This window comes from Triturus cristatus, chromosome 9, assembly GCF_964204655.1.
Source record: "Triturus cristatus chromosome 9, aTriCri1.1, whole genome shotgun sequence".
Classification (NCBI taxonomy): domain Eukaryota; kingdom Metazoa; phylum Chordata; class Amphibia; order Caudata; family Salamandridae; genus Triturus; species Triturus cristatus.
The window spans coordinates 614,128,316-614,154,596 of NC_140592.1; the positions used below are offsets into that span (position 1 = coordinate 614,128,316).

Genomic DNA, 26,281 nt, shown 5'->3' on the forward strand with positions numbered 1-26,281 from the left:
CGCTCGGCCTGCCTAAGCGCAAGTTTCTGGATTTTTAACTCTGTGGTGAACCATCTGTTGGCCTCGTGAAGGCGACAAGTTCTAATTCGTTTAAGAGGGGCAACTTGATCACAGGTAGTAAGTAGCCAACGATGAAGAGTGGTCACCTGAGAGTTAAGGGAAGTGTCAGCTAGATCAGGGGAAGAAGACGCTAAGGAGTGGCAGAGGGCAGGAAGATCCACATGATTCCAATTTCGGGCAAAAATATTTTTGGGGAGGGAAGGATTAGTGGCCACTCGCATGTCAAGGAGAAAAGAGATCAAAGAGTGATCTGACCATACACAAGGGGACACCAAGGGGGTGGAAATTGGCTGGTTTACGGACCAGACTTGGTCCAAGATGTGGCCGTGTGTATGGGTAGGGGTAGAAATATGAGATAAAAAGTTCATACTGTGGAGGGTGTTATTAAAGTCTCTGGGCATGGGGTCCTCACGAGGATCACCTGGCCAGAAATTGAAATCTCCTAATAGAAGAACTGCGGAGTTGTTGACAACAAGGGTGGCCAGTAAATCCTGTATGGCCGGAATAAAGTAAGGCATTGCTTGGGGGGGGCCCGATAGAGAAGCACACAGGTAGGAGGGATCGCTAGGTTGATAGAACGAACAACTAAACAATCAACTGCAGCAATGGGGGGGGGGGGGGGAGAAGTTGGAACTGAAGGTTGGAGCGGACTATCATCGCCACTCCACCACCGATTTTCCCCACCGGACGGTCAGCGCGAAGTGCATAATACGGGTTGGGAAGGGCTGCCAGTACGTCTGGTAGGGAGTCAGGGGTAAACCAGGTTTCAGTCAAAAATAAAACATCAGGCTTAGTGGTGTCTAGGAAATCAAAAAGTTCCACTTGGTGTTTAACCGCAGAACGGGTATTAAGGAGATAGGTAGTGGCTACAAGGGGGGGGTTACACAGGGTTGAGGCGGTGCTGATATTTGGGGTCTCAGCAAATGGGTCGACAACTTGGTGTAGTCTGGCTGAAAAATCCCAAGGCAATTGAGATGAACCGCCAAGGGGTTGCTAATAGGCCAAGCGGCGTGGAGGGCAAACAATTGTGCAGTAGAATATATGAAAAATTTGGCATGGTGAGGGTTCCCAGGTCCCGGCCCATCGCGGACTGGCGCAGACGGGCTTGCCTTTGGCGCGCCGGCAGCGCGGCCGGGAGTGGGACATCCTTTTATGCTAATAAGAGTGGGTGTGGCCTAGCGTGAGCAGCGTCACCCAGGGCTTCCCCCGCGATGGTGGCGATCCTCCCCGTGGCCCGCTACGGCACCTGAAACAACAGAGCAGGTAGGAACAGAGCGCACGGGGGAATGAGAAATGAGGGGGTGAATGCCCAAAAGGTTTAAAATGAAATACCAGTGAAGTTAAAAGGAAAGTAGCGTTGCTCCCGGCTTTCCGCCTCAGGAGTTAAGTCAGAGTCTGAATGCGCGCGTTGCAGGGGCGCGGTTAAATCAGAACGAGAGTGGGCGTGGCCGAGCGTGAGCAGCGTCACCCAGGGCTTCCCCTGCGATGGTGGCGATCCTCCCCGTGGCCCGCTATGGCACCTGAAACAACAGAGCATGTAGGAACACAGCGCACGGGGGAATGAGAAATGAGGGGGTGAATGCCCAAAAGGTTTAAAATGAAATGCCAGTGAAGTTAAAAGGAAAGTAGCGTTGCTCCCGGCTTTCCGCCTCAGGAGTTAAGTCAGGAGCTTAGTGCGAGTATGACCCGGACTGGGCTTAGGAGCTGGGGGATGCCAGTGGTCTTGACACTTCTCCTGACCTTGGCATGCTAACTCCTACTACAGTGGCTACGGAGGAGGGCGCTAGTTACGCAGTGGTGTTGCATAGGGCAGCCGAGGCTCTACACCTCCAACTCCCTACAGTGGCCATCAGGACTAACCTCCTGACAGGGGCTTCAGCCGGCGGCTACCTCTGCAGAGCCACTGCTGCCTTTTAATGAGGCACTTTCTGACGTTCTTTTGGGCACCTGGTCCAGGCCCATCACAGGGGCTCCTGTGGATAGGAACGTGGCTCAACTCCATCGCCCAGCCCTGGGCATCCTTCTTTTCCTCTTCCAACTCCCCATCCCTGAGAGCTTGGTTGTCCAAGCCTCCACGTCCCAAAGTGCCTTCCCTATCACACCCCCGGATAGGGAATCCAAGAGACTGGAACAGTTTGGGTAGAATATTTTTTCTTCCGCCAGTTCAGGGCTGCGGTCTGTAAACACCCCATGCCTCTTGGGCCGTTATTCCCACTCTGTGTGGGATACATTGGCGAAAGTGCTGCCTCAGTGTCCGGCGGAGGCCCGGACAGTGCTCTCTCAGGCTATTGCTGAAGGGAGAGATGCAGCCAAGTTCACAATTCGATGTGGCCTTGACACCGCCGACTCGCTGGGCAGGGCGATTTCCAGGACAGTGGCGCTCAGTCGCCACGCCTGGCTGAGGACTACTGGCTTCTCGGGGATGTCCATAACACTCTCATGGACATGCCCTTTGATGGCATTTGCCTTTTTGGCAACAAGGCGAATAGTGCGTTGGAGTGTTTTAAGGACTAACGGGCTACGGCCAAGACCTTCGGCCTTTCGGCCACTCGCCCTCCTCCGCCTTCTGCTTTTCACTCCTTTCGTGGCCACAGAATGGGCGCCCCAACACGTTCGCTTTAGAGCCACAGGCCTGCGCAGCAACAGTCCCAGACTGGCCGCGGACGTGGGATCCACTGAGGTGGGTCAGCAGGCGGGTCAGTCCACCTCCACCCTGGCCACCACTGCCTCCAAACCTTCCTAGTCCGGGTTTTCAGGCCCATCAAACACAAGTGGGCGTCAGGATTCGCCATCACCTCCCCCACTGGCGCACCATCACTACGAACAGGTGGATTTTACAAATAGTTAGAAGGGGCTACTCCCTCCCCTTCGAGACTACCCCTCCAGCCATGCCACCCTAGTACCACTGCCTTTTGGGGGATCACTTGGCACTTCTTCAACAGGAAGTTGTGGCCCTCTTGGCCAAGGAGACCATCGAGCGCGTTCCTGCGCCAGAAGTAGGTCGTGGTCGTTATTCCTACTACTTTCTGGTGCCCAAGCAGGGCAGGGGTCTGCGTCATAATTTAGACCTCCGGAACGTTAATCGCTTCCTCCGGAAGAAGTTCATGATGTTAACTCTGGCTCAGGTCTTGTCTGCCCTCGACCCTGGAGACTGGATGGTAGCGTTGGATCTGCAGGATGCATATTTCCATATTCCCATCCTGCCGGCCCACCGGCGTTACCTGCGGTTTACGGTAGGCCACGAGCACTTTCAGTTTACCATGCTCCCCTTTGGCCTTACCAGCGCCCCTTGTGTGTTCACAAAAGTGATGGCGGTGGTCGCAGCTCATCTGCGCAGATCAGGGGTTCCAGTCTTCCCCTATCTCCATGTCTGGCTGTTGAAAGCTGGATCACCCCAGACAGACTTCTCCCACCTCCACACTACGGCCAACCTTCTGCATTTGCTGAGGTTCTCCATCAATGTGCCAAAATCGCACCTGATTTCCTCTCAGAAGCTCCTCTTCATCGGGGTGGTTCTGGATACGACGCTCTTTCGGGTCTATCCTCCCAAACGACGAGTCCACGATATTCGGGCTCTGATTCCGATCTTTCGGCCTCTATCCTGGGTTTCGGTCAGGCTGACCCTGAGGCTGCCGGGCCTCATGGCCTACTGCTAGTTGATCATGCCAGTTGGCATATGCGGGCACTGCAGTGGGACCTGAAGTTCCAGTGGGCGCAGCATCAGGGGAACTTGTCCGAGTCCGTCCAGATCTCGGAGGGCACTGCAAAACAGTTGCAGTGGTGGCTCACAAACCGCCATTGGGTCAATGGCAAATCCCTCTCCCTTCCCCAACCGGAGCACACAGTGGTGACGGATGCGTCGTCCCTCCTGGGATGGGGCGGCCACATGGGAGGGGCGGAGATCAGAAGACTCTGGTCTCCAGCAGATTCCTGGCTGCAAATCAACCTTCTGGCGCTTCGGGCGATCTGACTTGCACTGAAGGCCTTCCTTCCCTCTGTCAAGGGGAGAGCAGTGCAGGTGTTCACGGACAACACCACCGCCATGTGGTACTGCAACAAACAGGACGGGGCAGGGTCGTGAACCCTATGTCAGGAGGCTCTGCGCCTCTGGACATGGCTGGAACATCGGGGCATTTCCCTGGTGGTTCAACACCTGGCAGGTTCACTCCAACGTGAGTGGAGTTGCAGTCTGTTGTACGCCTTTCCGCCTATACCACTTCTGCCCAGAGTGCTAAAGAAGATCAGGCGTGACCGGACCCAAGTCATTCTTGTGGCTCCGGACTGGGATCAAAGAGTATGGTATCCCAAGCTACTCAGTATGACCATCGATCTCCCGATCTGACTGCCTCTTCGGGAGGATCTTCTGTCGCAGCAGGGGACGGTCCTCCAGCCGAACCTGTCCAGTTTCCACCTCCTTGCGTGGAGATTGAGCGGCGACAGTTGAATCCTTTTGACTTGCCTCCTGAAGTTTGTAATCTGATTCTGGCGGCCAGGCGGCACTCCACTAAGTTGGTATACGCCTGCAGGTGGAACAAATTTGTGGCATGGTGCACAGCAAAGGCTGTGGATCCCCTTTCTGCCACTCTTTCAGAAGTCCTTTTGTTCCTTCTTTTCCTTTATAGTAGGGCTCTGCTCTGGGCACTGTCAGGGGCTACCTTTCTGCTATTTCGGCCTTTCTCAGGCTCCCTGATCAGCCCTCTCTTTTCAAGTCCCCTGTTGTAAATAGATTCCTCAAAGGCATTACTCACCTTTTCCCTCCTATTTCTTTTGTGATGCCACAGTGGGACTTGAATCTGGTTCTTACATACTTGATGTGCGCTCCCTTTGAGCCTCTTCACAACTGTCCCCTACGTGTCTTAACTCTAAAGACTGCTTTCCTGGTTGCCATCACCTCCGCTAGGTGAGTGAGTGAGCTCCAGGCTCTTTCTTGTAAACCTCCTTCTCTGTCTGTCCATCCGGACAAGGTTGTGCTCAGATCCCGTCCATCCTTTTTGCCAAAAGTTGTCACTGCTTTTCACATCGGGCAGACCATCACTTTGTCCATCTTCTTTCCGCCTCCAAATCCTTCAAGAGAGGCTCCTCCATCAGGACCCAAAACATGCGCTCTCCTTTTACCTGAATCGCACACAACAGTTCCGGGTGGATGAACAGCTCTTTGTTGGCTACGTTGGCGCAAAGAAAGGTCGGGCCGTAAACAAGCGGACTATCTCCCGGTGGGTTGCCTTGTGTATTAAAGCCTGTTACTCTTTGGCTAAAAAGGAGCCTCCGTTGGGGCTGCGCGCCCATTCCACCAGGGCGACGGCTACCACTACGGCGTTGGGACGTGGTGTACCCTTACGAGACATCTGTCAGGCAGCTATGTGGGCCTCGCTGCACACTTTCACTAAGCATTACTTCCTGGACAGCCAAGTCCAGAGAGACTGCTTCTTTGGCCGTTCTGTTCTCCGAGAGTGCCTGGTGTGATCTTGGTTCGCAGACCCACCACTGGGGTTGGTATTGCTGGGTTATCTATTCTAAGGTAAGGAATCTATCACTATGTGTTTCTTTCAGATGAACAAGTTACTTACCTTCGGTAACAATATATCTGTAAGAAACAGTAGTGATAGATTCCTTACCGCCCCACCCATCCTCCCCGTTCTGCGAACAGATTTCTAGGGTTAAGGTCATCCCTTTCAGGGCCCTAGTTTCAAGGCACCAGTGGTTAGTATTTTGCATGGCTCTGCGTTCCTAGCGCAGAAAATCGTGTACAGAACTGACGTTAGCGCACAGGGACAGCGTCTAAGTAGCTGCCACGACGTGATCTCGGCGACCACGACGCCACCGACGGACAGGGAGCCGCACGACGCCACCTTCTGATGCGAAGGGGTACTGCTGACGAAAACATTCCGGATCCAGTCTGACGCCTGGGGGTAATTCTAAGGTAAGGAATCTGTCACTACTAATGTTTCTTACAGATATATCGTTACTGAAGGTAAGTAACTTGTTCTTCAGGGCTAGTTGATTTGGAAGGCGAGCTCTTACACACTTGTGTGTGTATATATATATATATCTCAACCAACACGTTTTCTACCATCTGATGAGCATCTGTATCAGGCGCCTCAAGCCAGAGTTCAGTTTTTCCCCCTGCACAATTACTGCTCACCAAAGATGGCCCACTAGGCACTCTGATTCGAGGCCAATTTACACGCTAACGACCCAGGCTTTTTAACCTTTTAATGTTTGAGAATAGTTTGAGATTGTTGTGGTCCCAAGACCTCTAATCATTCGCTTTACCAGATAAAACTGGGATTTCCGAGCAGCAGATATCCTGAGGCAAACTTTGAAAGGAACAAGCTATTAGATGGGTCATGTAGTCTTTCGCCCCTGTACCCAGGTCGTATGATCAATTTGCACGGCATGACAACTAGGGACCTCCGACATAGTTTCTTCTGGCTTTGTCCTGCCCAGGCAGAGTTCAGCATCTTTCAGGATCACATATGCTTATGCTCCAACTCCCCGACAGACCGGGTGAGACTGGCCAGTAATTCACCTGCCGCAAGACCACAGCAGGATACCACCTGAACTGGCGCTTGCCGGCCCTTGCCTTCATTGTGCTACAAGGATTCAATTGGCACTCCTACTTGTGCACTTTAGACTCCTTGGTCTGTATTTCAAGATGGGGCAGGTGGGTAACAGACATCGCCAGAGACCCCTTGCACCCTGCGTGGGCCTTCCCTCATTGCCGCACAACGCAGTCAGTGCACACTAAGCACAGTCCATGCCATTAGATAATTGTGCTGGGAGTAGGAGGCCTCATCCCCCTTCCCCGCCCCATCGCTCTCCAGGAGAGGCTAGGGTGGTTGCTGGGAAAGGACATGAAGATTGTCAATTACCCTGGGCCTCATGGATAGGACGAAGCTGCTGCCAATTGCTGTAATACTTTTCACCTGAGCGGAGAGCCACCTCTCACCCTGAAGCCTTCCAATGCAACGCGGAGCTGCTTGGGACTGCCCCCCATGGATGAAATGTACCCTTCAGCGACCCCATAGGTGGGATCTGCGCTCAACCTTCCTACGGTGTTGAATTCTTCAGGTGGACTACATGACCCCACCTTTTAACGGCTTTATGCTCTCTTGAACTCTGCCTTCAAAGTTCTTTTTAACTTTCCCTTAAAGCACTTGTTGGTTATCTGTCTTGTACCCATATTTAGTCTTAAATGGAGTTTACCACCCACTTTGGGCTGCATTCCCAAGCACCCCGTCTACGAGAAGACCTCATCACAGCACATTGGAGGCCGCAACTGGGCTTACACCATCCACAGGGTGAGCCTTGATCAGAAGGACTTGCGCTGGTAGTATGTCGAGTGTGTGTGTGTCACATTTTTCACACCTACCGCTGGGCGGGGATTCAGTGCTAGACTCTTCCCATGTATTCCTTGGCATGACCAGATATCCAGACTTGGAGCAATCAGTTGGTAAAGCTTGAAGGGCAGGTTTTTGGTCACACCGTCTATTATGACAAAGATTCCACTCACCCTTGAAGTGCTCAGGGTTCTTGTAAACCTAGCTGGGCCTCAAGCAAGGGAAAATGGGGAAGGGCTCAAAGAGGTCCAGGGCCCCGTCAAAGCTTCTTACCCTGGCAAAGAAGAGAGGAACTCCCTGGTCCTGCGGTACCCTGTCCCAGGCAATTTGAGACACAACAGACTGAAGAACATAGCACAGGACTGGGGGCTTCCACCCCAGGGCCATCTGGAGCACTGACCTAGGGCACCTAAGTCTGGAAAAAGGCTACCTGCTTCTCTTGTAGTCCCTGCACATTGTGTGAAAGAGGGGGACATTTGAGTAAACCTAACTGGGCTTGAAGAGTCAAACGAGCCCTCATTGGATTTTCCGGGGTAGCCTGGCTATCTGGAGGCACCATGCATTCCTGTGACATGTGACCAGATGACCTATAGTGATGCCCATTAAGTCTGACCATGTCTTATTGATCCAAGTTTGTTCGCCCTTGGAGAGGCTGGTAGCTCCGGTTCTCCAAGCCAGAGATGACCCTCAGGCATGGGGCTGTCAGGCTATCACACAGCAGTGACCCACGGCCGGGTCAGATCTTTTTCACCCAGCCAAGCAGAGGAGCCCTATACAGTGCCTGTGGGACCCTGTCCCAGGCACTTTGCAAAACAACGGGCCGGAGAATGGAGCCAAGGGACAGAGGCTTCCACATACATTTCAGAGCTTCTTAACCCGGCCAAGCTGGGGAGCCATCCCCAGATCTGCGGCGCTCCTTCCTGGGCACTTTGCTACATGGCAGGCCTGGAAAGAGAGCCCAGGACAGGCACTTCTATCCCAGAGCCAACCGATGCTCTGACCTGGGGCCCGGTCAGAGTTTTCACACTCAGCCAAGCAGGGGAGCTCTCCAGATTCCTCCAGGACTCCATAGGGGCACTTTGTGATGCAACCGGCTGGAGAATGGGTACTAAGGTTTCCAACCCCGGGCCAACTAAAACTGTGACTGGGACTCCTGTCAGATGTCCCAGCCAAATAGAGGAGCCCTGCTTCAGTGTAGTCCTGGGTACTTTGCGAGGTAGAGGATTGGTGCACAGACCCCAGATCCCAGTGTCCTTTCCCACGGCCCACCAGAACACCACTCATTCTTGTAATCCATCACACCGAGGGACAGAGGAGAAAATTCATGGGAATGTTTCCGGCCTTCTGGAGCCCAGACTGAGCTTGAAGCTTCGAATGAGCCTTAATTGGGACATCCAGAGTAGCTGAGAATTCTGAATCCTAGGTTACATGAAGGAAATGTTACATTTTGTTTATTTATTGTAAGTAAAAAGCATCACATGGCACATTTTTCACCACCCATGTAGGCTGGTAAATATCTCAGGAATATTTTCCCGCAACCCTACTTATAATTTCGCACAGCCCTATTAAAAACACATTTTAATCTGCAAATACTTTTGTCACGCTTGTCTACTTAGCTTGGCTTCTTTATATGGGATTTGGGGCAGTAAAAGGACTGTTACCTGTATAGTGCCTGTAAAGTATTCCACCCCAGACTGCCATTTTAGGCCCTATAAAGGAACGTGCCTCTATGTCTCAAAGTACAATTACACAGACTGTGGCCAAGAGACCATTGCTCAAGTCTAAAGCAGCCGAGATTGCCACTTTCCAGCTTCATCACTCCATTGGAGGGCAGGATATGGCTTACCTTAAGAATGAAATTGCAGCCTGTGTTTGAATATGGGTATCCGCTTTTGTCTGAGAAACAATAATATCTACTAAGTGGTCTACATTGCCTCAGTTGAGTCTTTTGTAAGCTACACTCTCTTATATGACCCACTCATGCTGGCTGTTTAATTTCAGTCTTGGGGCTCATTTTAGACATTTAAGGAATCATGCTTCTATCAATGGTGGTTTAAGTGATAACATAAATGTTTGTGCCCCTTGAACTTGGCACTGTTTGTTTAACTCTTTCACTTTCACAGTTTGATGTGACTTCATTTTTTTAGGTTTGGGATATTTTGGGTGCTTGACTGAGCGCAGCTATGCTAGCCATATCTTTGATTCCACACATACATTTAGGTGCTCAAATGACAGGATTGTTCCAGCCTACGGTAAGGCAATTTAAGAGGGAGCAGTTCAAATAGCAGTTTTCCCACTAGAGGCACAGCAACAGGAGTCCTCATCTCACAGGCACTGCACCAGTTCCATTGACTTGTCAGAAACATGGCTCCATTATTCTCTTATTCCAGGCTTGTTGATGTATTTGGTGCCGTTGTGCGTTAGAAAAGTTTCCTGCATTGTCATCCCATCGACAGCTTTACTATGGCCATGGTCTACATCTTCCTAACCTCTTCATCTTCCCTGTCAAACCTTCGGGCCACAAGAAGCTGCTGAAGTCATCATTGACTGTCCATTAGCAGCTGTTGCCTTGATTGTGATCCACCCTGTTCGCTCAGCCTAAAGCTATTTTGATGGCACAGGCACCCTCTGTTCTTGTATGAAAATCTCTCTGGTTTCTACAGCACTGCATTTAATGCTGCCAGCACCATATCTGAGGCAGTTTCCTTCTGCATCTAAAACAGTCTATTTTTTTTGTACAAGCAAGAATGTGCAGAATCTGTCGAGAATAACAGCTTTTGCAGTCTTCTACTGTCGGCTCTACAATTTGTTAAGTTGGGTACCTTCTTTGGCTCCGTTTCTGATACCTCCCAGGCATCCACATTGTGCATTACACTAAGGATTATAATAGTGAAGTGGATAATTTCCTTCCTCAATAATATACAGATGATGGCCTCGATACTGGCCTGCAAAATGTTGGTGTACTGGAACCATCTTTTCAACTTGAGTTGGGTTGTCTTTCTTGCCCTCTTTCGCAGGAGTTTGCCTCCTTTACAGCAATTATCCATAAAACTGCCAAAGTTCTTCCTGTGGATGTGTCTAAGACTAACTTATTAACAAAGATTCTGTAGTCTGCCTCCTGTTCGTCGCGAGGTCTTCTGCTTTGCAATGCGGCCCTTTTCAGCCTACTCATTACGGCTTAGTGCAAGCACTTTTCTGCGGTGGAATTTTATTGCCAAATACCTCGCACCATAGACTGGTGCCAGAACGCCCAGTATTCCTTTCTGCCTGCTGATTAACTGAGAGTTTCAAGGGTCAGGAAATTTCACCCAACAAAGAGCCCAATTAATTTCTCTCTTCTCCTTTAGATCGGGAGTCCAAAAGTCCGTTCTTCTGCAAGTCTGTACTTGAGCTCCACCAATGCCCACATGCTTAATGGTGTGTTACTTCCATACAATTTATTTGGGAGATGGCTCAGTTTATAACAAATTACAGATTATTCATTGCTCTGGTAATGTTCAAGTGAATCAGATGAATGTGCTATTTGATGGCTCCAGGCTTATCAGCGACCAGGCCTGTTTCCTCTACAGTGGTTGGGTAGTACCAGAGACAAGAAGCATTTGCAACAGCAGTCTTCCCCTTTCTCCTCTGACACCATTTACTCAAAACCACTTTGCTTTGTCAGGCGGTAAATACAATCATCCTCATTTCACAGTAAATTGACAAGTCATTACTTTGGACCTTTAGACACCCACATTGTGGTTATGACGTCCCATTTCAGGAAGTTCCTCTTCACATTCCCCCCATCTGCTCTGCAATGTCTGTTGATTCTGCCTAAATTGGTCTCAAGGTGGTGCTTCCTCTTCTGGGCAAAGCAGCACTCGAACTGTCATCTGCTGCATAAAAAGGCCAGGGATATTATTCCCAACAGAACAGGGACTGTCAGAACTCCGCTTAAAGGGCCAGGGGGGAAAGAAGGCGATACGGGCCCAACTTTGGGGGTTGAGGCGTTTTGCCTCAGACTTCCCGGGGTCCGACCTACCATGGATCCTCTCAGCACTTGACTCTCAGTCGTAGTGCCTGTCGAGCAAGTCATCTCGATGGATGAGGCCTCTGGGTAGGTAGACAGAGGGGGGGAAGAACACACGCTCACAGCTCAAAATACTTTCAGTAGTAGCAATAAATGATTGTTCATGCTTGTAACTATTTGCTTTAATGAAAATAGGAGTACTTGTATACCAGCACAAAGTAAAATGTGTCATTTACAAACTGTACATTCTATCTCACCGAGGTCCGGGCTCTAGTGTTTCAATAGACGGGTTCCTGAGTCTCACACCCCTCTCGCTAGCGGTAGTGGTTAGTCCCCATTCATCATAGTCGACATTCAAGTTAAGCTCCATTAGTAGTCAGATTCTCAGTAGTCCCACTCCCTAGGCATAAGTGTTTCAGCGCCATAGCGCTATATAGCAGGCACGGTTCTGGGGGGCCTTCCAGCCCATCGGCCTGTCTTACCCGTGGCCTCAGGACCTGCACAACCAGAGTCTCCAAGGGCACTCCCATTGCCGGTGCAGAAGTTGCATCAGATGTTTATGTTGAGTATCCCACGTAGCCCTGTGGGGACAGCGGCCGGGTGTCTTTGACGCTTGTCCAATGCCAGTAGGTTTCATTGCATCCTCCTCACAGGGGAGGGAAATTCAAAGTTTCTGGTGCAGATCCTCAGTCAGGGCTCAGGCTGTACGGATTACCATGCACCCTCTACCTCTCAACGACTGTCTCAATCAGGCCACGCTCCTTGCCTTTTCCCTGGTAGCTCCACCGGACATACGGGGTCACCATCCTCACCCCTCACTCTGCACATGGGCTATATCCCGATTGCACAGCAGCAATATTCACAACGGCTCCACCTGGCAGACGGGGTCACTGACCTCAATCCGCACAGCTACTGTCATATGGGCACAGCAGTAATCTTCACCGCTGTCCCACCTGGCATACTGGGTTGCTGACTTCACTCTGCACATGGACTACAGCCCAACCGGTGCAGAGTGGAGAAACAGTCTCCTCACGCCTCTCTTCTGAGATCCAATCACCAGGATCTCCCACTGGACCTCGCACCCTCCTCTTCCTCACAGGGCGCACTGGTCTTGGAAAGCTGGCAGGCACTGGTGCTCCCGGCTCCAAAGGCTGTTGGTCTTGGATTACCTGGGTGATGGTGCCTCACCCAGCTGGCAGACTGGTAGGCCTTAACCTTCAGTCCTGATCACAGACAGATGTCTCGCAGAGCTTCTCCTTGCACAGCCTGACGGTTCCTTGGCATTTGAAAATTTTGGGGGCCTCAAGCGCTCCTTATAGTCCATTTCCAGACACCAAATGTGATTTAGGGTCTGAGTCTTGGAGGTTTATTTTGGGTGCCTGCTTCCTTTTGAAGTGCCCTCTCCTCTTCCCTTTCTCCAGAGAGCAGTCTGTCACAGCAGGAGCAATTCCAAATCTGAAGCCGTACAACACAGGCCAAAGGAGTGACAGTGATGTGTATCAAAAGGTTACCACAGGACCTCATCCCTACTCTGTGATCCTCTTATCAGTTCCCTCTCCTTCCTGAGATGTGCTCAGGCCCCTTTCCAGTGACCTCTGTCTGAATCAAAGAACACCCTTTGAAGTGTACTAAGGAGCCTGGCTCTTCCTTCTTCCAGTGTGTCCTTCCCAGCTCACAGGAATGCAACAATCAACAAATCGGTGTGGGGGTATTCTTCTACCTCCTCATGCTCCTCCAGTAAGCCTTGGGTCTCCCAAAATGGAACCCAGAATCTTCCATGCAGGGTATCATTCAGAGGCACACACACCCAGCACATGCATATAACATACATGCACTGCACAGCACTACACACTAACCTGATGTTGGCCAAGGGTGAGTTTAGCACACAGCAGCAGAACTTGAAATAAGTGACACAGTAGCAGAACCTGAAATAAGTGAGCCTGTCGGTCTTACTCCAGTGGTACGGGTAAAAAGGGCTGTTCACTTCTATTGATCACTACATTGTACGCAACACCGCCATGCTCATGCTGCTTAACTCCTGGCAAAGGCAGCAGCCTTTTTACCGCTATGAGAGAGACACTTTGGACAACCCTCCTGGTTCAAAAAGACTGCAATCCATAAGACAGGTCTATGTCATGGCACACACGCATGATCAGTGTTCGCCCATGACAACAAAAATCAACACCAGGGATCCAGTCATCATTGCAGTTTGGGGATACGTCCATCACCTTGTAAGGTACTTTTCAGTCCCAACAGGGGCCCATTTTGTATCTTAGAGTAATGATCCCCTTCCTCCACAAGGAAAATTTCAAAATGCTCTTCCTATATCTGGTCCTGCCAGCCTTGGATGTTGAGATTTGCAATGCCTGACCTCAAAACACACTTTACATGACAATATTTACATGACAATAGATAAAAACAAGTGAGAATAAGCGAGCACCCGTTCAAGCCGTTAATGGAGACGCCTTGCGCTTCTAGACCACACCTTTATTATTGTAGTCCAGAAACACTATATGCGGTTCCTGAAGGACGACTAGATCCCCTCCAACCCCCCCCCCACCCCGTTTCATGTTCTAGCTTCAAGGCTTTTTGTTTTCGATAATACTTTAAGACCTCTGCAATAATCCAGATGCTGAAGCTACCTCTTTCACAGCAGGGCCACTACCTTACAGCCTTGGGAAAAAATCCCAGGTTTCTGCACTGCTAGAAGGCGAAACACGTGTTGGCTGGATACTGTGAAATACTGGAGAAAATTACCAAGAATAAAGAAGTGTTGCCTCCTTCCTTTGTTCTGCTCACTTATTCTTAATTACTCTTTTGTATTGTCTTTTAAATATTTTCTGATGGATACTTCTAACCGCAGATTTCTCACCTTTAAAATATTCCCCATGTGCCAGACTTGATCTGGGAACTTTTCATAGCCGTGCATCTGCGCACCACTAGGTTGTGCCATGTGGCTCTGCCTAGATGTTATTCTGCCAGCGAAATTATGTGGAGCTGCATATAAGCGCCACCCCTGCTCACTGATGTAATTTCCTTTCTTTCTGCCCCTCCAAACACGGATCTTGATCTCCACTTCCAGTTTCGTCAGCCTTTTGATGACTTCCAAAACAAAATCCAGTGTGCAAGGGATGATGTCCTATCCTCAAACTACAGGTTTCAAATCATGCTGTGACCTCAGAAAACAGATGTCGGTCATGGACCTGTTCAAGGTGTTTCTTTTGTGCTTGGGTTTATAGCACGACTCAAAGCCATGTGATATGATCACCCTCATGCATTCGACTGCCATCTTGCACCACTAAATGGTACATTGACGAACACAGGAGGAAGTCATGGGCCTTGTGAGATTTGCACAGATGTTCCAAGTAAAGGACATGGACCTTCTCCAGAAGAAACTCCCACTGGAAGTCACAGTCGGGGTCAAGGTCCTCCAGTAAGTCGAAGTCCAAGCAGAAGCATAAGAAAGCGAAGCAGGACTCAACAGCATCCTGCCACTCTCTACCAAAAGAGAAGTCACATTGGCATAAAGGTGCCAATTGATCTTGATCTTGCTCCTGCTCTCCGATTGAGGAACCAATCTCGCACTTGATCCGGATGTGCTCTAAGTTTCCAAGGTCATTGGCAACACTGCAGCGCCTTAAGCCCTTTAAGAAGTTCACGCATGCTCTCACTGACATTCCTTCGCAGGGGCTCCCACCCCTACCACAGGCAGATCTGTTGTCTGCAGCATCTGAACCACTTGGAGCTGCCATAGGTTCAGCACAACTCCGGTGCAGACATCCACTCTGGCTCTGAGACCCGCATTGGTCTTGTTGAAAAGTCACCCTTTTTGCATGGCAACCCCCCTTTTTTTTTTGCCTGACATTTGATGCAACTTGACTTGATGTCCCCAGGGTCCCTGCCAATCAGGTTCCCAGGGCCTGTGGTCGTTCCCAAAACTTTACCTATGTACCCTGATGGACTTGGCCCTTCAGGCAGGTTCACCCCTAAAACTTTTTGCTTTTTATTGTGACCTGGTGTTAGTGATTTTTGGCTTCTGCGCACTTTACCACTGTGTCCCAGTGTAAAGTGCGTGCGTGTAGTGAGGTTGGCCTGCCCTCCCATAGGAATGCATGGGGGAATGTATGTGTCCCTGGTAGTTCCTGATGCGTGGGGAGTGCAGGTGCGAGTTTGGTATGTGCGGACTCGTGTGATGAAATGCTGCGCGATGATGTGTGCGGCGTTACTGTAGCTAGTGTAGAAGTGCCACTTCTAGACGCTGGCATAAATGTGCAGTGACTGTCTGGCATGTGATTGGCTGGTGAGCCTGGCTCCAGGAGTCAGGATGGGTCTTCCTCAGTGGTGGGTGGAGAGAGCTGCATGTTGATGAGTGGGAGGAGTACACCTGGGACCTGAATAGGGCTGGGCTTTCCCCACACAATGCTGGCTCCACCCCCTGTGGTGCTTCTAATGTCCCTGGCCTGTCCTGTGAATAGGGAGAGGGGCTGAGCAAAACAAAGTGCTCAAGAACCAGTTGCATCTGGTTCGCCCTTTCTCTGCACCTTTGGAGACAAAGGATTTGGTGTATAAAAGAGGGGCTGTGACCCCATGAAAATGTTCTCGTTCTGACTTGAATCTGCCAGGGGCGTGCTGCTGCTGAGGCCCAGGGGAAAGGCTTGCCTCTCTGGGCCCTGCCCAGCCCCTGGATACCTGATGGACTTGGTGGGACCTTTTGGCTGTTTTTCTTGATCTGTCAAGGACTTTGTGTTGGTCCTGAACATAGCGCCTGGAGAGCGCTTTATTCTAATTCCCCCAGAGAGAGGAGCTGGGGCTGTGCAGCATCGCGCTGCTGAGAGAGGGAGAGGGAATCCCCAGACTAGGGATTCCCCCATGATGCCGGCCTTGCGGGAGCCCACCCCGCTTATTTGGTTGCTTTTTGGTGCGCAGGTGCCCACCCTGTGTCTTCGTTGTTGTTTCATTATTAATGCGGGTGCCCACCCCGCTTATGGGAGTCCAATGCGGGTGCCCACCCCGCTTCTACATTTATTTTCCCCCTCGAGGGAGCCTACCCTTCGTTGTGGCCGGAGAAATAGCCGCCGCGGCCGCCCGGAAGTCAGGCTAGGTCAGCGAGGCGGGAAGTGATGTAAGCGTTGCGGGGCTCCCATTGGCTGGAGGGAGCCCCGGAAAAGGAGTCTGTGGAGGAGCCGCGAGGGCTCCATCGTTGTAAGCCCCGGTCCCGAGATGGGGGACCGGGTGAAGCGCGGGGAGGCGTGGCTGCCAGGAGTGAGGGAAGCACCGCGCCGCATGAGAAGTGCTGCCGCCCGCCGCCGCCTCCAGAAGAGGAGTCCCCTGCGCCGGAGCCCAGTGAGTAAGGGCTGGGCAGGGGACAGAGCTGCAGATCACTCGCGCTCCACCGAGGGAGCAGTCTTGGTGTTCGGTGCGAGGCACCGAGTCAGAGCGGCCCCGTGTGTGCAGTGGGCCGCTCCAACGAGGAGCACCTGCATCTTAGAGCCTAGAGGCTCCAACGATGGGGCATAATTGTTTCTAGAGCCCAGAGATGCTCCATCTTGGGGACATGTGTATGTTTTCAGAGCCCAGGGGGCTCCAGCGTGTTGGCATGATTAGTTCGAGCGCCAGTGCGCTCCACAGTACTGGGGTACATGGTGTGTGTCGAGCCTAGGTGGCTCCAACGTTTTGGTATATTGTTTCAGGGGCCATTGAGAGCTGCGCAGCACTTAGTGCCAGCTGCATCGTTTAGGCCCTGTTCTTGTCCCCAGCTGCCCAGCAAGTAGTGGGCAGCTGCTACGTTTAGGTTCTGGTGCGATCTGGACCCTAATGCGATTGAGGTGTTATTGTGATGCATATATTAATGCTTATGGTGTTAGGAAATGTACTGTGTGTAGTATGTTTTGCGCACCCTGTGTTAATGCTTATGGTGTTAGGAAATGTACTGTGTATAGTATGTTTTGCGCACCCTATACCTCTAAATGTGGTCTTTTCTGGTCATGAGGTTGTTCTTGCTAGTGAGACTATATCTCCCTGTGTGATGTACGCCCCTAGTGTAGTTATACTTAGGTGGTTAGGTCTAATGCATTAGACTAATGAGAAATGGCATAATGTGTTTATGCCCCTGTGATGGATGCAGGATAGGTTTTATACCTGATGCTAGTGTGATGACGCTGAGGTCATTATTGCGCCAGTAGTTACTGGTTGTGCTCTACAGTGATAAATTGTGTTACAGTTAGTATATGTTCTACATGTACAATTGGTGATTTGTGCTGATTCTGACAGTGGTCCATGTGGCCCTGTCCCGTGTAAATAGTCCCTTGTAAAATTCTGCCCAGTGCCAGTTGGCACAGTGTAAATTATGTGATTACCATCTAATGTGTTTATTATAATACAAAGGCTATTTTTATATATAACCTTGTGTGGAGTTTCTTTTGTGGTGCGCCTTGGGTGTTGTTACTGGGTGCGCGCGCAAACGCTTTACACATTGCCTCCGGGATAAGCCTGACTGCTCGTGCCAGGCTACCAAGGGGGTGAGCAGGGGTTATCTTTGGCGTGTAACTCCCCAGCCCTGACTAGAGTGGTGGTTTCTGCCTGGCTTTGGCGCAAGCCCTAGCCAACCAGAAATCCCATTTCTAACATACCCGCAATTGGCACTTCTTTGGCCACAGGTAATCCACTTGTAAAAGGAACCATTGATACCTAGGGCACTATGACCAGCGAAGGCCTTTAAGGGCAAGCACCTATTGTGCCACCCTTAGCGACCCTGCATCGTAACACCCACACTGCCTTTGCAGGATGCATGTTTTGGTGCAGAGAAAAGTGAAGAGTCAACATGGCACACACCCCTGTGTGCCATGTCTGCAACCCACTGCCTGGGGCCTAGGTAAGTCACCTCTCTAGCATCTGAATCAGAACAACATCTGAAGAAACAAAACTTGCTATAAGATGAGAAATGGACATTCAGAGGCAGCAACATTACAAATAGTATCTGAAAGAAACACGTTAGTTAGATTCCTCACCTTAGAATATCCCCAGGCGTCAGACTGGATCCGGAAGATTTTTGTAGCAATACGCCTTGCGTGTCGCTAGGCGTCGTCTGCGGCTCCGCATCCGTCGTTGGCGTCGTGCGCCGGAATGACGTCGTCGGAGTACTTAGACGCCGCCCTCGCGCGCTGACGTCAGTTCTTCTTTTTTCCGCGCTATTAAGCGCCGATCCGGGAGAGCTGCCCCTTTTAGTCATTTTTTGACTAAATATTTTGACTCTTTTTGGTCAGTTTATCGACTCTGGTGCCGGTAGGATGCCTGGTTTCAAGGCCTGCGACGCCTTTCACCGACTGATGTCGGTGACCGATTATCACCGCCGGTGCCTGTACTGTTTGGGGCCCGACCACGACGCGGAGTCGTGTTCCGATTCTATGGCCCTGACCTCGAAAGCTCGGCGGGAGCGGTCCCGTAAGCTTCTCGAGCTTCGCCACTCGGCTCTGCACCCCTCTCGATCCCGGTCCAGGAGGAGGTCCAAGAATCGGTCGCGGAGCCGCAGTCGACATCATCGCTCGTCTGGCTCGAAGTCTTCGGGTAAGTCGAAGCGCTCCAAGAAGTCCAAGAGGCGACACCGCTCTTCGGACTCCCCTCGCTGGTCGCGCGACTCGGCCGAGGGTCAGGGTGGTCCCACCCCCGCGGCTCAGTCGGAGCCGCAGGCGCCGCGCACGTCCCCATACCCGCCGGTCCCTGGGTCTGACGCGACGCCGGCGGATCCGGAAGATTTTTGTAGCAATACGCCTTGCGTGTCGCTAGGCGTCTTCTGCGGCTCCGCATCCGTCGTTGGCGTCGTGCGCCGGAATGACGTCGTCGGAGTACTTAGACGCCGCCCTCGCGCGCTGACGTCAGTTCTTCTTTTTTCCGCGCTATTAAGCGCCGATCCGGGAGAGCTGCCCCTTTTAGTCATTTTTTGACTAAATATTTTGACTCTTTTTGGTCAGTTTATCGACTCTGGTGCCGGTAGGATGCCTGGTTTCAAGGCCTGCGACGCCTTTCACCGACTGATGTCGGTGACCGATTATCACCGCCGGTGCCTGTACTGTTTGGGGCCCGACCACGACGCGGAGTCGTGTTCCGATTCTATGGCCCTGACCTCGAAAGCTCGGCGGGAGCGGTCCCGTAAGCTTCTCGAGCTTCGCCACTCGGCTCTGCACCCCTCTCGATCCCGGTCCAGGAGGAGGTCCAAGAATCGGTCGCGGAGCCGCAGTCGACATCATCGCTCGTCTGGCTCGAAGTCTTCGGGTAAGTCGAAGCGCTCCAAGAAGTCCAAGAGGCGACACCGCTCTTCGGACTCCCCTCGCTGGTCGCGCGACTCGGCCGAGGGTCAGGGTGGTCCCACCCCCGCGGCTCAGTCGGAGCCGCAGGCGCCGCGCACGTCCCCATACCCGCCGGTCCCTGGGTCTGACGCGACGCCGGCGGAGGTCAGTGCCTTCCTCTCGGCCATGAGGAGCCTGGCCCTGCCGTCGACGCCCGCTGGCGCGCCTTCAGGCTCAGCGGACTCGACTGGGCGACCTTGCACGCCGGCGGCTCCGGCCCCGACGCCGCAGGTCCCCGAGGGGCCCAGGCCTGGGCCCCCGTCGACGACGGTCGACCTCGTCACGCCTCCACCGCCGGCGTCGACACCGGTGCCACTTCCGACGCCGACTCCGGTCGACGTCGATCCCCGGTTCAGCCCCTGTCCGGACCAGACGCCGGTGCGACGCCGCATCCAACGCCGCTAGAGACACATTTTGTCTATCGTCCGGCTCCAATCATTCCTCCTGTTTACCAGGAATCGGATGACGGGGGCGACTGGGAGGGGTCCGTGGACCCTTTGGCCATTCAGGGCCAACTTTCGCAAGACTGGGCAGATGAACTGGGGGAGGCCAGTGGTTTGGATACCTCACCGGACACTGGATTCATCTCTCCTCCGACTGTGGCTTCGGAGGAGGGTGCAGCTTTTTCTGTGGTGCTGCGCAAGGCGGCCGCGGCCCTTGGGCTTGAGCTGCCTGACGTGGCTGTGAGGACTAACATCCTCACTGAGGTGCTTCAGTCTGCAGCAAGCTCCACTGAGCCTCTGCTGCAATTCAATGAGGCCCTCATTGACGTTCTGCAGGGCACCTGGTCCAAGCCCTCCACAGTCCCTCCTGTGGATAGGAACGTTGCCAGGCGCCACCGCCCTGCTCCGGGCGACCGCAGTTTTCTGTCCCAACACCCCACCCTGAGAGTCTGGTTATCCAGGCCTCTACCTCCCAATCCTCCTTCCCGTCCGCTCCTCCGGACCGGGATTCCAAGAGACTGGAGCAGTTCGGTAAGAAGCTGTTCTCCTCGCTCAGTTTGGGCCTGCGGTCTTTGAACACCGCCTGTCTCTTGGACCGTTATTCCCACTCTCTGTGGGATACGGTGGAGGACGTGCTGCCCCTATGCCCGGAGGAGGCCCGGGCACGACTTTCCTCAGCTCTGGCCGATGGGAGAGATGCAGCGCGCCATGCAATCCGATGTGGACTCGACACTACAGACTTGCTGGGTAGGGCGATTTCTACCACGGTGGCGCTTCGACGTCACGCCTGGCTGCGGTCCACGTCCTTTTCAGGGGATGTCCAGAGCACTCTCATGGACATGCCTTTTGATGGCACTCGCCTTTTTGGTGAGAAAGCGGACAGTGCGCTGGCTCGCTTCAAGGACTCCTGGGCTACGGCCAAGTCCTTGGGCCTCTCAGCCCGCGGCCACAAACTTCCGCTTTTCGCTCCTTTCGTGGCCAAGGAAGGGGCACCTCCTCACGTCCGCCTAGCCACCAGCCGCAGAACCAGCCTGCACGCGGTCGCGGACGTGGTTTCTGCCGAGGCGGTACTGGTGGACAACGCGGTCAGTCCACATTCACCCCGGCAGCATCCGCCTCAAAGCCCTCCTAGTCCGAGCTTTCAGGCCCATTCCTCGCCAGTGGGAGGCAGGGTTCGCCATCACCTGCTCCACTGGCGTACCATCACTTCGGACAGGCGGACAGGTGGGTGCTGCAAATCGTCCGAAGGGGCTACTCCCTCCCCTTCGAGACGACCCCTCCAGCCATGCCACCGCAGCACCACCGTATCTCGGAGGATCATTTGAATCTTCTGCAAGAGGAAGTTTCGGCCCTCTTGGCCAAAGAGGCCGTTGAGCGCGTTCCGAGCCCAGAAGTAGGTCGTGGTTGTGATTTCCACTACTTTCTGGTTCCCAAGAAGGGCAAAGGGGGCCTACGCCCTATCTTGGACCTCAGGAACGTCAATGCCTTCCTCCGGAAGGAACGGTTCAAAATGTTGACTTTGGCTCAGGTTCTAGCTGCCCTAGACCCTGGAGACTGGATGGTAGCGTTGGACTTGCAGGACGCATATTTCCACATCCCCGTCCTGCCGGCCCACCGGCGTTACCTGCGGTTCACGGTGGGTCAGGAGCACTTTCAGTTCACCGTGCTCCCCTTCGGCCTTACCAGTGCCCCTCGGGTGTTCACGAAAGTGATGGCGGTGGTCGCAGCTCATCTGCGCAGATCAGGGGTTCCTGTCTTCCCCTATATCGACGACTGGTTGTTGAAGGCGGGCTCGCCCCAGGCAGTCGTCTCCCAACTCCAGACTACGGCGGATCTCCTGCATTTGCTGGGGTTTTCCATCAACGTGCCGAAGTCACACCTGAGCCCCTCTCAGAAGCTCTTCATCGGAGCGGTTCTCGATTCGGCGCAGTTCCGGGTTTATCCGCCGGAACAGCGGGTCCGGGATATACAGGCCCTGATTCCAATCTTTCGGCCTGTATCCTGGGTTACGGTCAGGCTAGTGTTGCGGCTTCTGGGGCTGATGGCCTCCTGCATCCTACTAGTGCATCACGCCAGGCGGCGCATGCGGGCTCTGCAGTGGGACCTGAAGTTTCAGTGGGCCCAGCATCACGGCAACCTGTCCGACCATGTCTTGATCTCGGAGGGCACTGCACAGCAGTTGCAGTGGTGGCTCACGGACCGCGATTGGGTCACGGGCAAGAGCCTCTCCCTACCCCTACCGGAGCATGTCGTAGTGACGGATGCGTCCCTTCTGGGATGGGGTGGCCACATGAGAGAGGCGGAGATCAGAGGCCTCTGGTCTCCGGCGGAGTCTCGCCTCCACATCAACTTGTTGGAGCTGAGAGCGATCCGACTTGCACTGAAAGCCTTCCTTCCCTCTGTCCGGGGAAGTGTCGTGCAGGTGTTCACGGACAACACCACCGCCATGTGGTATTGCAACAAACAGGGCGGGGTGAGGTCGTGGACCCTTTGTCAGGAGGCTTTGCGCATCTGGACATGGCTGGAACACCAGGGCGTCACCCTAGTGGTTCAACATCTGGCGGGCTCTCTGAACGCCAGAGCAGACGAACTCAGCCGCCGGTGCATGATGGATCACGAATGGCGTCTGAACTCCGAAGTGGCGCAAGGTCTCTTTCAGCAGTGGTGAGAGCCTTGGTTAGATCTATTCGCCACCGACGAGAACGCGCAATGTCAGCAGTTCTGCGCGTTGCAATTTCCAAGGTGGCACTCGCTCGGCGACGCTTTTCGTCGCGAGTGGAGTTGCGGTCTGTTGTACGCCTTTCCACCTATACCACTTCTGCCCAGAGTGCTGAAGAAGATCAGGCACGACCGGGCCCAAGTCATCTTGGTGGCTCCGGATTGGGCACGAAGGTACTGGTATCCCGAGCTACTCAGTATGTTGACCGATGTTATGTTATGTTATGTTATGTTATTTATTTATTTCTATAGCGCACGGCTACTCAAAAAGAGTGTCCCGGCGCTTTAATGGAGAAAGAGACAATACTGCAACATAAAAGACATAACACCAGATAAAACTAACAGAAGAATGGGCCAGAGATTCACGGAGGACCGGCTACTGAGTGAACAGCCAAGTTTTAAGGCCTTTCCTAAAAGCTAGTAGGCTGGTGGCTCCCCGCAGGGCCAGTGGTAAAGAGTTCCACAGCTGAGAAGCCAGCAGTCCAAAAGAGCGGCCTCCGAGGCGCGCTTTCTTTACCCGGGGGACAACAGCAAGGTGCAGGGCTTCCGACCTCAGAGACCTGGTTGGATGGTAAAAGACCAGTCTCTTTTGGGGTACTTGGCTCCCTCCTTGTGAAGAGCTTTGTAGGCCAAGGTCAGCGCCTTAAAGGCGATCCTCTTGCGGATAGGAAGCCAGTGTAAAGTTACCAGCAAGCCCGAGGCCCTGGAGCGCCTGCTAAGGCCAAAGATTGCCCTTGCAGCGGCATTCTGTACCACTTGAAGCCGCTGCAACAAGTACTCTGGGAGGCCCAGGTAGAGAACGTTGGAGTAATCCAACCTGGACCCAATCAGAGCCTGGACAGTCAGCGTCCTGTGTTCCACGGATAACAGAGGAAGAAACCTCCGCAGCATCCTGAGGATGCCAAAGCAAATGCCCGACACCCCCTGGATCTGGGATTTCAAGGTAAGCCTGTTATCCATCTTCACCCCCAGATTCTTAGCAACCTGAGAGGAGCAGGACGGAGGGAACAAATCCCGTGGCCACCAGGTCTGCCAATCTGGTTCTGTGTCGCACCCAAAGAAAAGTACTTCGGACTTGTCGGAATTGCACTTAAGGCTGTTTAGATGGAACCAGTGAAAAACAGCCCCAAGGCAATCCCGAATACTCTCCCCATCAAAGTCGCCTCCTCTCTTACAAGAGAAGAGGAGCTGGGTGTCGTCCGCATAGGATACGATCTGGGCACCATGCGACTCCACCAACGCCGCCAATGGGGTCATAATGATGTTAAAGAGGGTCGGGCTCAAAATAGAGCCCTGAGGGACCCCGACTCCCAGAGGCGGCATCACGGCGGAATCCGGCGGGGCCCAGATCGACTGCCGGCGGCCGGCTAGGAAAGAGGAAAACCAGTCGAACACCGTCCCCCGTAGGCCTATCTCGAAAAGTCTAGCGAGAAGACCATCATGGGGAACGGTGTCGAACGCCGCCGACAGATCTAGCATCACCAGCATGACTTTGCCCCCAGAGTCCAGAACCCCTTTAATGGTTTCCGAGACCTCCAGGAGCGCAGTCTCAGTACTGAGATGGGGACGAAAGCCCGATTGGGTGGCGTGCAAGATCTCATTAGATTCAAGAAAGTTGGAAAGCACGCCTTGGACGTGCTTTTCCAGAATCTTCGTGAGGGCCGGCAGCAGAGAGATGGGCCTATAATTAACCGGGGCCTTCGGATCTAGACCAGTTTTTTTGAGCAATGGAATCACCATCGCCTGCTTCCAGGCCTGCGGAACCACACCGAGCCTCAGCGAAAGATTTAAGAGCGGATTAGCCAACGGGTTGATCACCTCCGCAACTTTCGCCAGAAATTTAGCAGGGCATGGGTCGAGAGGAGAACCCGATTTTAAATTGCCCATAAGAGCCAGGGAGTCCGGAGCAGAGATAGAGGGAAACACACTCAACGTCGCCACTGGCCCGGCCTGTGGCAGTGTGGTGGTGTCAGGTTCAGTCTGGCCCGCAGACACTGGTGCCAGGAATGACTCCTGAATGCGTTGGATCTTGCTCGTGAAGAAGTCAGCAAGGTCCGTGGCCCAGGTACCAGATGGTTTTTGGTCCGAGGTGTTAGACCAAGGTGAGGTGAATTCTCTCACAATGGAGAAAATCTCCTTGCAAGAGTTGGAAGCCGCATCAATTCTCCTGGCTAGATAAGCTTTTTTTTCCAAACGGTACTCCGATACGTCTGCCCTTTCGGGAGGATCTTCTGTCACAGTAGCAGGGGACGGTCCTCCACCCGAACCTGTCCAGCCTCCACCTCCATGCGTGGAGATTGAGCGGCGGCAGTTAATGCCATTTGACTTGCCTCCTGAAGTCTGTGATATCATTCTGGCAGCCAGGCGTCCCTCCACAAAGACAGTATACGCCTGCCGGTGGAACAAATTTGTGGCATGGTGCACAGCAAAGGCTGTGGATCCCCTTTCCGCACCTCTTTCTGAGGTTCTCCTCTTTCTTCTTTCTTGGGCCCAGCAGGGCTCTGCCTTGGGCACCTTGAAAGGTTATCTTGCTGCCATCTCTGCCTTCTTACGGCTTCCTGATCAGCCTTCTATTTTCAAGTCCCCTGTCGTTTCACGCTTTCTTAAAGGCATTACTCACACGTTCCCTCCTGTCCCTTTTGTAATGCCTCAGTGGGACTTGAATCTTGTCTTAACATTTCTGATGTGCGCTCCCTTTGAGCCTCTTCACAATTGTCCTCTGCGTCTTCTGACTCTTAAGACTGCTTTCCTGGTTGCCATCACCTCGGCTAGACGGGTGAGTGAGCTCCAGGCTCTATCGTCCAAGCCTCCTTTTCTATCTGTTCATCCGGACACCCCTTTTCATCTAGGGCAATCTGTCATCTTGCCCACCTTCTTTCCGCCTCCGCATCCTTCCAAAGAGGAAGAGCGGCTCCACCGTCTGGACCCAAAACGTGCACTCTCCTTTTATTTGGACCGCACGAAACAGTTCCGGTTGGACGACCAGCTTTTCGTTGGCTACGTGGGTGCTAAGAAGGGGAAAGCTGTGCACAAACGGACCATCTCCCCGTGGGTCGTTTTGTGTATAAAAATCTGTTATTCCTTGGCAAAAAAGGACCCTCCTGTTGGGCTGCGAGCCCATTCTACTCGGGCCACAGCGGCTACTACTGCTTTGGAACGGGGAGTCCCTTTGCAGGACATCTGTCAGGCGGCGACGTGGGCTTCGCTGCACCTGTTTGCCAGGCATTATTGCCTAGACAGCCAAGTCCGGAGGGATGGCTTCTTTGGCCGTTCTGTCCTCCAGGACTTTCTGGTGTGATCTTGGTTCGCAGTCCCACCACCGGGGTTGGTATTGCTGGGGTATCTATTCTAAGGTGAGGAATCTAACTA

General features: G+C 52.9%; 1 protein-coding gene across 1 annotated transcript in view; it reads left to right on the forward strand.

The window, feature by feature from the left end:
* WDR62 (WD repeat domain 62) overlaps positions 1–26,281 on the forward strand; it is a 699,214-nt gene that overhangs the window by 599,965 nt on the left and 72,968 nt on the right. The gene's annotated exons all lie outside the window — the stretch shown is intronic.